The following is an 11585-nucleotide window of genomic DNA, read 5'->3' as shown; positions in this document are numbered from 1 at the left end:
AAAAACAACAACGACAGCTAAACATAACTTTCTATTGATACGCAATTGGAATTTTGTGGTAAATGAATAAAAATTAATAAAGAAATATTGAAATAAAGAAGAAAAAGAAACGAAATTTATGAAAATATTTTAATTTGGAAGCTATTAAACAAATTTATAGAGGTATTAAAATAATAAAAACAGCAACAACAAACAACCAGTTTTAGTTTTCAAAAAGAGAGCAACCAAAAAAATTTATTTTTTTTAATAATAATAACAACAACAATACGTCATTGTTATTTTGTTTACGAATGCAGTTTACAAAACAAAAATATGAAATGATTAGAGCTGCCGTAAAAGAAGTGATTTAAATAATTAATGTTTGTTTTAATTTTAAATGTTGTTAAACATTTAAAAAAAAAACCCCTCCAAAAAAAGTGGTAAAACAATAAAGTGAAAGCGTGTGAATTAAAAGAAAAATAATTAAATTTTATACATAAAAGAAAAATTTGTAACAAAAAGTAATTTAACTAAGGAAGTGTTAAGAAAAATATAAAAATACTTACAATATCATTGTTTTATTTCAATGAAAAAAAATAAATAAAAATAAACCAAAATAACCTTAAAATATTTAATTAGGTACAATACAAAAATTTAATATTGATTGTAAACATAAGGAAGTTAATTTGCAATACTTAAATAAATTATTAAGTGTAACAAAAAAATTATTTGAAATTAAATCATTAATTAGTTTTGTTTAAAATTAATTAAAAACCATAAATTTGCAATAAAAAAAATTAAGTGTTTTTTGAAATTTTACTTTGTGCGTGTTTTTACGTTTTATTCATCCTGTTGACAATTGACATTTATTGCTGTTGTCTGTCTCTGTTTGCTTAGCACCTCAATTAACCTGTTACATCCTGTCAACCCCTGTTTGTTTTTTGTGGTTTCTTCGTTGTTGGGTTTTTAAGGATTCAACCAGCAAAACTTCATTCATCATCATCATCATTATCATCTTGAAAAGTGGATTATTTATTTATGTTCTAGAAAATACCAGGTGAGTTGAAGACAAATAATTTAAGCTGTTGGTTGGAGTCGTTAGGCCTTCATTTTGATAAGGTATTATTACTTGTCAAAGATTTTATTATCAGATCAAGACAGGGTTTTCTGGGAGAGTGTTAAATATTGTACAATCTGTGTCACTCCTGTTAACGTATAACATGCTGCATTGTGTGCTCTTTCTCGTCGGTATTACATACACGATTCAAACATCAATATATCCGCTATAGACCCGGTTCGGTTGCTATTTAAAGTCGAGAAAATCGATCCACAAATGGCTGTGATATAAGGAAAAAACCAGGACTACCTCGATTTTTTGTAAATTTTGTATCTATATCTGGATTACTAAGTCATTAATATAGACAATATGGATATCTAATGATGGAAATTTCAAAGTCCTTTGCAACGACGTATATATGGCCATTAGGATGGGTCGATTTTTTTCACGAAAAATCGTATAGCAGAAACGCATTGTATGGAAAATTCTAAGAAAATTTCCCCAAGAAACCATAGGTCTAAAATCAAATCCTATCTCGCGCATTTCGTCTTTTATCCAATGATATTTCAATATAAATTTTTATACCCTTCACCTTCGTGAGAAGGGTATATATAAGTTTGTCATTCCGTTTGTAATTTCTACATTTTTCATTTCCGACCCTATTAAGTATATATATTCTGGATCCTTATAGATAGCGGAGTCGATTAAGCCATGTCCGTCTGTATGTCTGTCTGTTGAAATCAAATTTCTGGCGACCCCAGATATCTTCGGGATCCAAATCTTCAATAATTCTACCAGACATGCTTTCGAGAAGTTTGCTATTTAAAATCAGCAAAATCGGTCCATAAATAACGGAGATATGAGCAAAAAACCGGGACAACCTCGATTTTTTACCTATTTTTGGTCTATATCTGGATTATCTATGATAGATATTTCAAAGTCCATTACAACGATAAGTTGGTAAGTTGGACCTACAATGGGTCAAAATCGGGAAAAATATTTTTTAACCCGAATTTTTTTTTCATCAATTTTTTTTCCAAAAAAAATTTTTTTTTAAAAATTTGGAAAAAAAATTAAAAAAAAAAAATTTAAAAAAAAAAATGTTAAATAAAAATATTTAAAAAAATTTATTTTAAAGTATAATTTGGTGAAGGGTATATAAGATTTGGCACAGCCGAATATAGCTCTCTTACTTGTTTTTTAATGGTTTTTTTTATTGGACAAAAGACGAAATGCGCAAGATAGGATTTGATTTTAGACCTATGGTTTCTTGGGGAAACTTTCTTAGAATATTGCGTAGATTGCGTTTCTGCTATACGATTTTTTACTTTTTGATCCTCCATACAAATCGTGCCACCTAATGGCTATCGTGCAATGACCCGTTAAAACAGACACCCGGCTCAAAATCACTCCGATTATTATTCGTTAGTTGAATAGAGCATCACATATATCATTTTAACTGAAAATCAGTGGCGGGAATAATAATAGCATGTTATGAGCTTTCATTAGCTATTGATCGCAATTTTTGATTCCTATTTCGATGACATTCGTATTGTTTTCAGGAAAATAGGCGGTTATGATCGGTTATGATCACAGTGGTTTAGAAACTTTTTTTTGGAAATAATTCGATATCTTGGGAATTATTGGATATATCGTTTCACATGGTTTGAGCTGAGGTGTTTTTGAATTGATTTACGTTTGTTAAGCTTATTGGCGATAATGGGGACCAGTGCGTAGCCCCTCAATGTTGGTCACCTTGGGTCTCAATTTTTTTAAAAAAATCGCCAAAAATCCATTTATGATCCGAATGAGCTGAAATTAAAAATATAAATAGTCCTTGAGAAGGTCTACAAAAAATACGCTTACAAGTGTAGTTTATCTCTATTAGTTTAAGAGATATTCAGGTTTATTGATTTATTTTTTTTAATTTTACTCGATCTTTTTATGGTTTTTTAGATATGGCGGGCCTACGGAGGGTCGAAATTTATTTTTAAAATATCAGCTATATTGGCGATAAAATTCTAAATAAAATAAAAGAAACTTGCTAACAGTTATCTGTTCCCTATAATAAGTTATACGCATCCAAAGTTGGAACTTGTAAATAGGGCCGTATTTTTTTTCCAAAAAACCCATATATTTTTTCTTTTGTAGAAAAAAATTTTCTTCGGGACTATATAGAATTTTTATATGATCTGGAAAGACAACATAATGCAAAAGCGTGTAACGAAAAACTTGGCTCACTTAAGCGGACATATCACCCCCCAGACCTATCCAAACTTGGCCAATTTAAAAAAAAATTAAATTCGGTTTGAGTAAAAAATTCTAAAAAGGCAAAGCACAGATCCACGAAAAAGCTCCATATTTGTATAACTCCATATGTTTCTTAAATACTTACTAAGTGGTTTTTCTATCACGCGGTAAATAACGTGACAGAAGGCACTTTTCTAAAAAAACTCAATTTTGGAACACATTTTCCCCGTTTTAGGAATTTCGGTATTTAGAAATAAAAAATCTTAAAAATTCTAATGCCATTGATTTAAGGACATTTGAGTCAATATTGGTTCCAAATTTTGTTATGTTATCTTTAATTATTAAAATTTCACATTAATTCAAATTTTATGTTTTTATTCGTGGAAAATCACCATATTATATTTTTCAATTTTTAAGGTAAATGAAATCCCAAAATTTTATAAAATTATTTAATTTTACTAAAATATCAATCCTCAAGTCGTAATGTTTTCAACAGTATCAAATACTTATATAAAAGGCCTTTATTTACTCGTCAGAAGTTCCACAAACCTTGACCCCTTTGACAAATTTGTACGTCTTTTCATATAATGCTTTTTTAAGAAAATATATTTTCCGAAAATCTTTAAAGTAAATCAGTAGTTCCAAGAGCTGTAGTAGTCGGGCGGTGCACAGTCTGGACTATAATGTGGATGAGGAAAAACTTCCCAAACGCTTCTTTAAAGTGTTAAAGTTAATAGATATCGGAGGCGATATTGTCATATCCGTCTGTCTGTTGAAACTTTCCGAAGCCCCCAGATAACTTTAATACATGATTGATATACATCCGCTATAGTTCAAGACTACCTTGATTTTTTTTAAAATTTTTTCACAAAAAGTTTTTTTCACCAAAATTTTTTTTTCACCAAAAATATTATTTATATACTCTAATATAAGATTCGGCACATCCGAATATAGGAATCTTACTTGTTTTAAAATGCCTCTAAATTTGGAAACTTTTCGCTTTAATTAGAAAAATTTAACAAAAATAAGTATTTGTATGTCTCATAATAAACAAGTCATTACTAGACTGCTTCTGTGTAATGCAGGGGGTATGTAGTAGTGATTGAAATGTTTATTATTTAATAACTAAAACTGTAAAACTTTATACTAAAATTTATTAAGATTTATCGTGATTCAATAAATATAATTTGCAGCGAATTTTGTCATCCTTGTTTATTTTGATTTTTATCTTTGGCTTAAATTTCTCTAATCATTAATTAGTGCCACCAAATAAATATAAAATAAATCTTAAGCTTTCAAAACAATATCATATTTTGACTTTGGTTTATACGAAAGAAAATATCCAATTACAGATAAGCAGTTTAAATCAACTTAATTTTTGCACTGAAACTAGGAACAGCTTTTTCAAATGACAAATTTTAAAATCAAAACATAAAATCAAAAACTGAAATGCAGTCCTGATAATATGATTTTCCCCCAGAGGGGTTTTTAAGTGGTGGTGACAAAAAAAGCTGTAACCAAACCCAATATGACAAAACTTCTATTTTACGCATTAAATTGACAAGTTTCTTGCTTTTAAACCATTTTGGTTTTTGAAACTAAATAAATACTAGCAGAGTTTCTCTAACTTATAAAATGGAAATGGATATTTAGTGTATTAAACTTAAGATTTCAGAAACCCTGGGTTTTAAAGTCTTTATCAAGTTTTTGTCTAGTATGGCTGATTTTGAACAACTGGTGAAAATCATTTTTGTTTGAGTATTTTTCAGCAGTATTTTCTCGCCTTAACTTTTTCATGTTTCTGTTTGCAACAGGTTGTTTTTAGTGGAAAAACGCATAGTGTCTGGAAAAATTCAAACAAAAAAAACTTAAAGTAAAAATTGACTGTTGTGCCGCATTAATGCTGAAAAGTGGTTGCGGTAGTCAATTATTGGGGACAATGTGCGTTACTCACTGCTTGTTTTTTTTTTTTAAACCAAATGATAGTCTGACAGTCATTCAGTCTTGGACGTCTTGCATGTGAGTTTATTTATGGACATAATCATGATGTATTGGAAGATTTTATGTTGGGTGTGTTGGGTTGGTTTAAAACAAAAATATAGTAATTTTTTTTTAATCACAATTTAATAATAATAATAAAGGAAAGTTTTTCAACACTGTTTAAAGCAGTGGTCAGCATAAAGAGAACATGTCGAGACTAAAATTAAAATTAAATTTTATGATTTTTTTCGTAAAATTTTAAACATTTTTATGAAATTTATTAAAAATACAGATTTTTTTGAGGTTTCTTTATATTTATTTTTACTCGATTATTCGAATAATTTTTTTCTTACATTATTCGATCGTTTTTTTTTTTTTCAAATATTTTATAATATATTGAAAAAGCCAAATTTTTTGTGGTTTATTTGAATTTATTCGAACCGGTACTCGATTAATCGATTATTCGAATAATTTTTTTCTTAAAACCGATTTGAAAAATATTTTTTTAAATTTTACTTTCTTTTTAAATGCATAATCGTTTATTGGGCTATCTGTATTTATTCGAAACGGTTACTCGATTATTCGAATAATTTTTTGTTTAAAGAAATTTGAAAAATTTAAAAAATTTTTGTTTGTTATTATACACTACAACAATTTTAATTTCTTTTTAATCGATTATTCGATTATTTTTTTTTGGAAAATTTTTAAAAAATTTTATATGTTGCAAATAGTTTTTTTTTCAAATTTATTGAAAAAGCCAAAGCCAATATTATTCGAATAATTTAATCGAATATTCGATTATTTTTATGCAAATTTTATAATTTAATCGATTATTCGATTGTTTTTTTTTGCAATATTTGCAATATTTTAAATAGTTTTATGAAATTTATTAGAAAATACCGATTTTTTTTGAGGTTTCTTTATATTTATTTTTACTCGATTATTCGAATAATTATTTTGTTACATTATTCGATTATTCGATCGTTTTTTTTTTTTAATTTTATAATTTATTGCAAAAGTTTTCTCAAATTTATTGATAAAGCCAAATTTTTTGTGGTTTGTTTGAATTTATTCGAACCGGTACTCGATTATTCGAATAATTTTTTTCTTAAAACAGATTTGAGAAATATTTTTTTTAAATTTTAATTTCTTTTTAAATGCTTAATCGATAACTGTATTTATTTGTATTTATTCGAACCGGTTACCCGATTATTTTTTTATATTTTGCAAATGTTGGTAAAATTTAATCATTTGTTCGTAAAATTTAAATAGTTTTATTCAATTTATTAGAAAAAACATATTTTTTTGAGGTTTCTTTATATTTATTTTTAAACGATTATTCGAATAATTTTTTTATTAGATCTGATTATTTTTTCGCAAAAATTTTATAATTTATTGCAAAAGTTTTCTCAAATTTAGTGAAAATGCCAAATTTTTTATGGTTTATTTGAATTTATTCGAACCGGTACTCGATTATTCGAATAATATTTTTCTTAAACAGATTTGAAAAATATTTTTTTTTTGCAATATTTTAAATAGTTTTATGAAATTTATTAGAAAATACCGATTTTTTTTGAGGTTTCTTTATATTTATTTTTACTCGATTATTCGAATAATTATTTTGTTACATTATTCGATTATTCGATCGTTTTTTTTTTTAAATTTTATAATTTATTGCAAAAGTTTTCTCAAATTTATTGATAAAGCCAAATTTTTTGTGGTTTGTTTGAATTTATTCGAACCGGTACTCGATTATTCGAATAATTTTTTTCTTAAAACAGATTTGAGAAATATTTTTTTTAAATTTTAATTTCTTTTTAAATGCTTAATCGATTACTGTATTTATTTGTATTTATTCGAACCGGTTACCCGATTATTTTTTTTATATTTTGCAAATGTTGGTAAAATTTAATTATTTTTTCGTAAAATTTTAAATAGTTTTATGCAATTTATTAGAAAAAACATATTTTTTTGAGGTTTCTTTATATTTATTTTTAAACGATTATTCGAATATTTTTTTTCTTACATTATTCGATCGTTTTTTTAAATTTTATAATTTATTGCAAAAGTTTTCTCAAATTGCTTGTGGTTAATTTGAATTTATTCGAACCGGTACTCGATTAATCGATTATTCGAATAATTTTTGTCTTAAAACCGATTTGAAAAATATTTTTTAAATTTAATTTTTTTTCAAATGCTTAATCGATCATAAGGTTATTTTTATTTATTCGAACCGGTTATCCGATTATTTTTTTATATTTTGCAAATGTTGGTAAAATTTTATAATTTTTTCGTAAAATTTTAAATAGTTTTATGAAATTTATTAGAAAACACAGCTTTTTTTGAGGTTTCTTTATATTTATTTTTAATCGATTATTGGAATAATTTTTTTCTTAGATCCGATTATTCGATCGTTTAAAAATTGTATAATTTATTGCAAAAGTTTTCTCAGATTTATTGAAAAATCCAAATTTTTTGTGGTTTATTTGAATTTATTCGAACCGGTACTCGATTAATCGATTAATCGAATAATTTTTTTTCTTAAAACAGATTTGAAAAATATTTTTTAAATTTTACTTTCTTTTTAAATGCTTAATTGATTATTAGGTTATTTGTATTTATTCGAACAAGTTACTCGATTATTTTTTTAATATTTTGCAAATGTTGTTAAAATTTTATAATTTCTTCGTAAAATTTTAAATAGTTTTATGAAATTTATTAGAAAATACCGATTTTTTGAGGTTTATTTATATATTAATTTTTACTCGATTATTCGAATAATTATTTTCTTAGATTATTATTTATTGCAAAAGTTTTTTTTATTTGAATTTATTCGAACCGGTACTCGATTAATCGATTATTCGAATAATTTTATTCTTAAAACCAATTTGAAAAATATTTTTTTAAATTTTACTTTCTTTTTGAATGCTTAATCGATTATATGGTTATTTGTATTTATTCGAACCGGTTACTCGATTATTTTTTTAATATTTTGCAAATGTTGGTAAAATTTAATAATTTTTTCTTAAAATTTTAAATAGTTTTATGCAATTTATTAGAAAAAACATATTTTTTTGAGGTTTCTTTATATTTATTTTTACTCGATTATTCGAATAATTATTTTCTTAGATTCGAATATTCGAACGTTTAAAAATTTTATAATTTATTGCAAACGTTTTCTAAAATTTATTGAAAAAGCCAAATTTTTTATGGTTTATTTGAATTTATTCGAACCGGTACTCGTTTAATCGATTATTCGAATAATTTTTTTCTTAAAACCGATTTGAAAAATATTTTCTAAATTTTAATTTCTTTTTAAATGCTTAATCGATTATTGGGTTATTTGTATTTTTTCGAACCGGTTATCCGATTATTTTTTTATATTTTGCAAATGTTGGTAAAATTTTATAATTTTTTCGAAAAAATTTTAAATAGTTTTATGAAATTTATTAGAAAATACAGATTTTTTTGAGGTTTCTTTATATTTATTTTTAAACGATTATTCGAATAAATTTTTTCGAACGTTTTTTTTGCAAAAATTTTATTATTTATTGCAAAAGTTTTCTCAGATTTATTTAAAAAGCCAAATTTTTTATGGTTTTCTTGAATTTATTCGAACCGGTACTCGATTAATCGATTATTCGAATAATTTTTTTTCTAAAACCGATTTGAAAAATATTTTTTTTTTAATTATAATTTCTTTTTAAATGATTAATCGATTATTAGGTTATTTGTATTTATTCGAACCGGTTACCCGATTACTTTTTTATATTTTGCTAATTTTGGTAAAATTTTATAATTTTTTTGTAAAATTTTAAATAGTTTCATAAAATTTATTAGAAAACACTAATTTTTTTTGAGGTTTCTTTATATTTGTTTTTAATCGATTATTCGAATAATTTTTTTATTAGATCCGATTATTCGATCGTTTAAAAATTGTATAATTTATTGCAAAAGTTTTCTCAAATTTATTGAAAAATCCAAATTTTTTGTGGTTTATTTGAATTTATTCGAACCGGTACTCGATTAATCGAATAATATTTTTCTTAAAACCGATTTGAAAAATATTTTTTTTAATTATAATTCCTTTTTAAATGATTAATCGTTTAATCGATTATAAGGTTATTTGTATTTATTCGAACTGGGTACCCGATTATTTTTTATATATTGCAAATGTTGGTAAAAATTTATAATTTTTTCGTAAAACTTTAAATAGTTTTATGAAATTGATTAGAAAATACAGATTTTTTTGAGGTTTCTTTATATTTATTTTTAATCGATTATTCGAATAATTTTTTTATTAGATCCGATTATTCGATAGTTTAAAAATTGTATAATTTATTGCAAAAGTTTTCTCGAATTTAGTGAAAAAGACAAATTTTTTATGGTTTATTTGAATTTATTCGAAGCCGTCATCGATTATTCGTATAATTTTTTTTCTTAAAACAGAAAAAATATTTTTAATTTTAATTTCTTTTTACATGCTTAATCGATTATTTGTATTTATTCGAATCGGTTAAAATAAACAAATTTTTGTTTTTTATTTTAATTTCTTTTTTAAGCTTAATCGATTATTCAATTATTTTTTTTTTTGTAAATTTTTTAAAAATTTTATAAAATATTGCAAATTGTTTTCTCAAATTGATTGAAAAAACCAAATTTGAACTGGTTACACGATTATTCGAATAATTTAATCAACTATTGGATTATTTTTATGCAAATTTTATAATTTAATCGATTATTCGATTATTTTTTTTTTGCAAAATTTTATAATTTTCCAAAAATCTGTTATTAATAGTAAATCATTCATGATTTTTTTTAAAATAACATCAAACTACAGTATATTTTCCTTTTAAAACTCATATGTTTTGCTGACTAATTTCTAAAATGAAAACTATCTGTTCAAAATTGATTTTAGATATTGCCATAACTATTTAAAATACCAATATATCATTTGTAATTCAATATGTTTTAAATTAAACAATTTCGGTTGTGTGTTACATGTCCGAAAATGAAAACCTTGACTACTTATAAAACGTATTGTACATGCAAGTAAATAATTGAAATTTTATAGATTGACTTTCACAACACAGTATGAGTTTGAGTACGCTTAACACCAACTGCGTGTACTCATATTCATATTTGTATCTTGTATCTCATACTTACTTACCTACATATATTATCTTTTACTTTCGCATTGTTTTTTTTTGTATCTGTTTTAAATTTAATATGAGTAGTACTTAAATACCAGCTACACTTACATATTGAATTGTAAAAATGTACACATTTTCATTTCAAACGAAGATATTCAGTAAATTTTTTGCAGATTTTTTTTTTTCAATTTGTTTCAAGTCATTGTCAGTTTTGTTTTGCTTCATGTTTTATTTTGTTGCGTTTTTTTGTTTAAGTGGCATGTGTTGTGTATTTTGTTTTCGAGTACGTATTGAGATTTTGACATTGAAATTTGAAACTCAAGTGTTTTGGAATTATTATTTTATTATTTTTTTTTGTAATTTTCATATAATGTTACCATGTTTGACAATTAAAACTGGTTAAAAGCTGTCTTTGTTTTTTGGTTTTGTTTCTAACTTTAATTACTTGAGAGTTAATGAGATTTATTATGTTTGGTTTTGATAATAACAATGCTTTAAATGAAGAAGGGGGAAGTAAAGATTCAATTCAAAATAAAATTTTGACAATTTTCAAGTTCTAAATTGAAATAAAAAAGAAATAATCGAAATTATTGTACAAATATTCAAAATACTGGTATTTAGTTTTAAAATTTGTTTAAAAAAACTTACTTTTTGATTATTTTTACAATTCGAAATTAAATTTTTGATGTTCGAATTTGAAAATTTTAAAGAAAATTTAAAAATATTCTCAGTTTTGCATTGGTTTTCAAATGTATATATTGAAAATTAAGTTTTTAGTTGAAAATTCGAACTTAATTTCGAATTTTCGAAGATGTCAAAAATGTGATTTTGAATGCCCACTGAACATGAAATCTATAAAATTTTGTTTATATTTGGTTAATTTCTTGAGTTTTCCAATTTCGAAATTGAAAATTTTTAAGAAAAATTCATAATTTTTAATTTTTATGTTGAGAGAGATAAAAAAATCGAAATTAAACTAATTTTTTGATTTTTTTTATAATTCGATATTAAATTTTTGATGTTCGAAATAGAAAAATTTTAATAAAATTTAAAAATATTCTCAGTTTTGCATTGGTTTTCAGAAGTATATGCTAAAAATGAAGTTTTTAGTTGATGTTCGAAAATTCGAAATTAAGTTCGAATTTTCGAAAATGTCTAAAATTGCA

The 11585-nt window shown here is 24.2% G+C and overlaps 1 protein-coding gene across 1 annotated transcript in view; it reads left to right on the top strand.

Moving 5' to 3' along the window:
* The first annotated feature begins 810 nt into the window (after positions 1-810).
* Positions 811-11585, top strand: part of ec (echinus) — a 236796-nt gene continuing 226021 nt past the window's right edge. Inside the window, exon 1 of the mRNA XM_065506896.1 lies at positions 811-1036. The gene's annotated coding sequence lies outside the window, so the exon portion shown is untranslated. The remainder of the gene's footprint in view (positions 1037-11585) is intronic.

This window comes from Calliphora vicina, chromosome 4 (genome assembly GCF_958450345.1).
Source record: "Calliphora vicina chromosome 4, idCalVici1.1, whole genome shotgun sequence".
Taxonomy (NCBI): Eukaryota; Metazoa; Arthropoda; class Insecta; order Diptera; family Calliphoridae; genus Calliphora; species Calliphora vicina.
The sequence above is the reverse complement of the archived record's forward strand: the minus strand, read 5'-3'. Positions and strand labels throughout refer to the sequence as shown.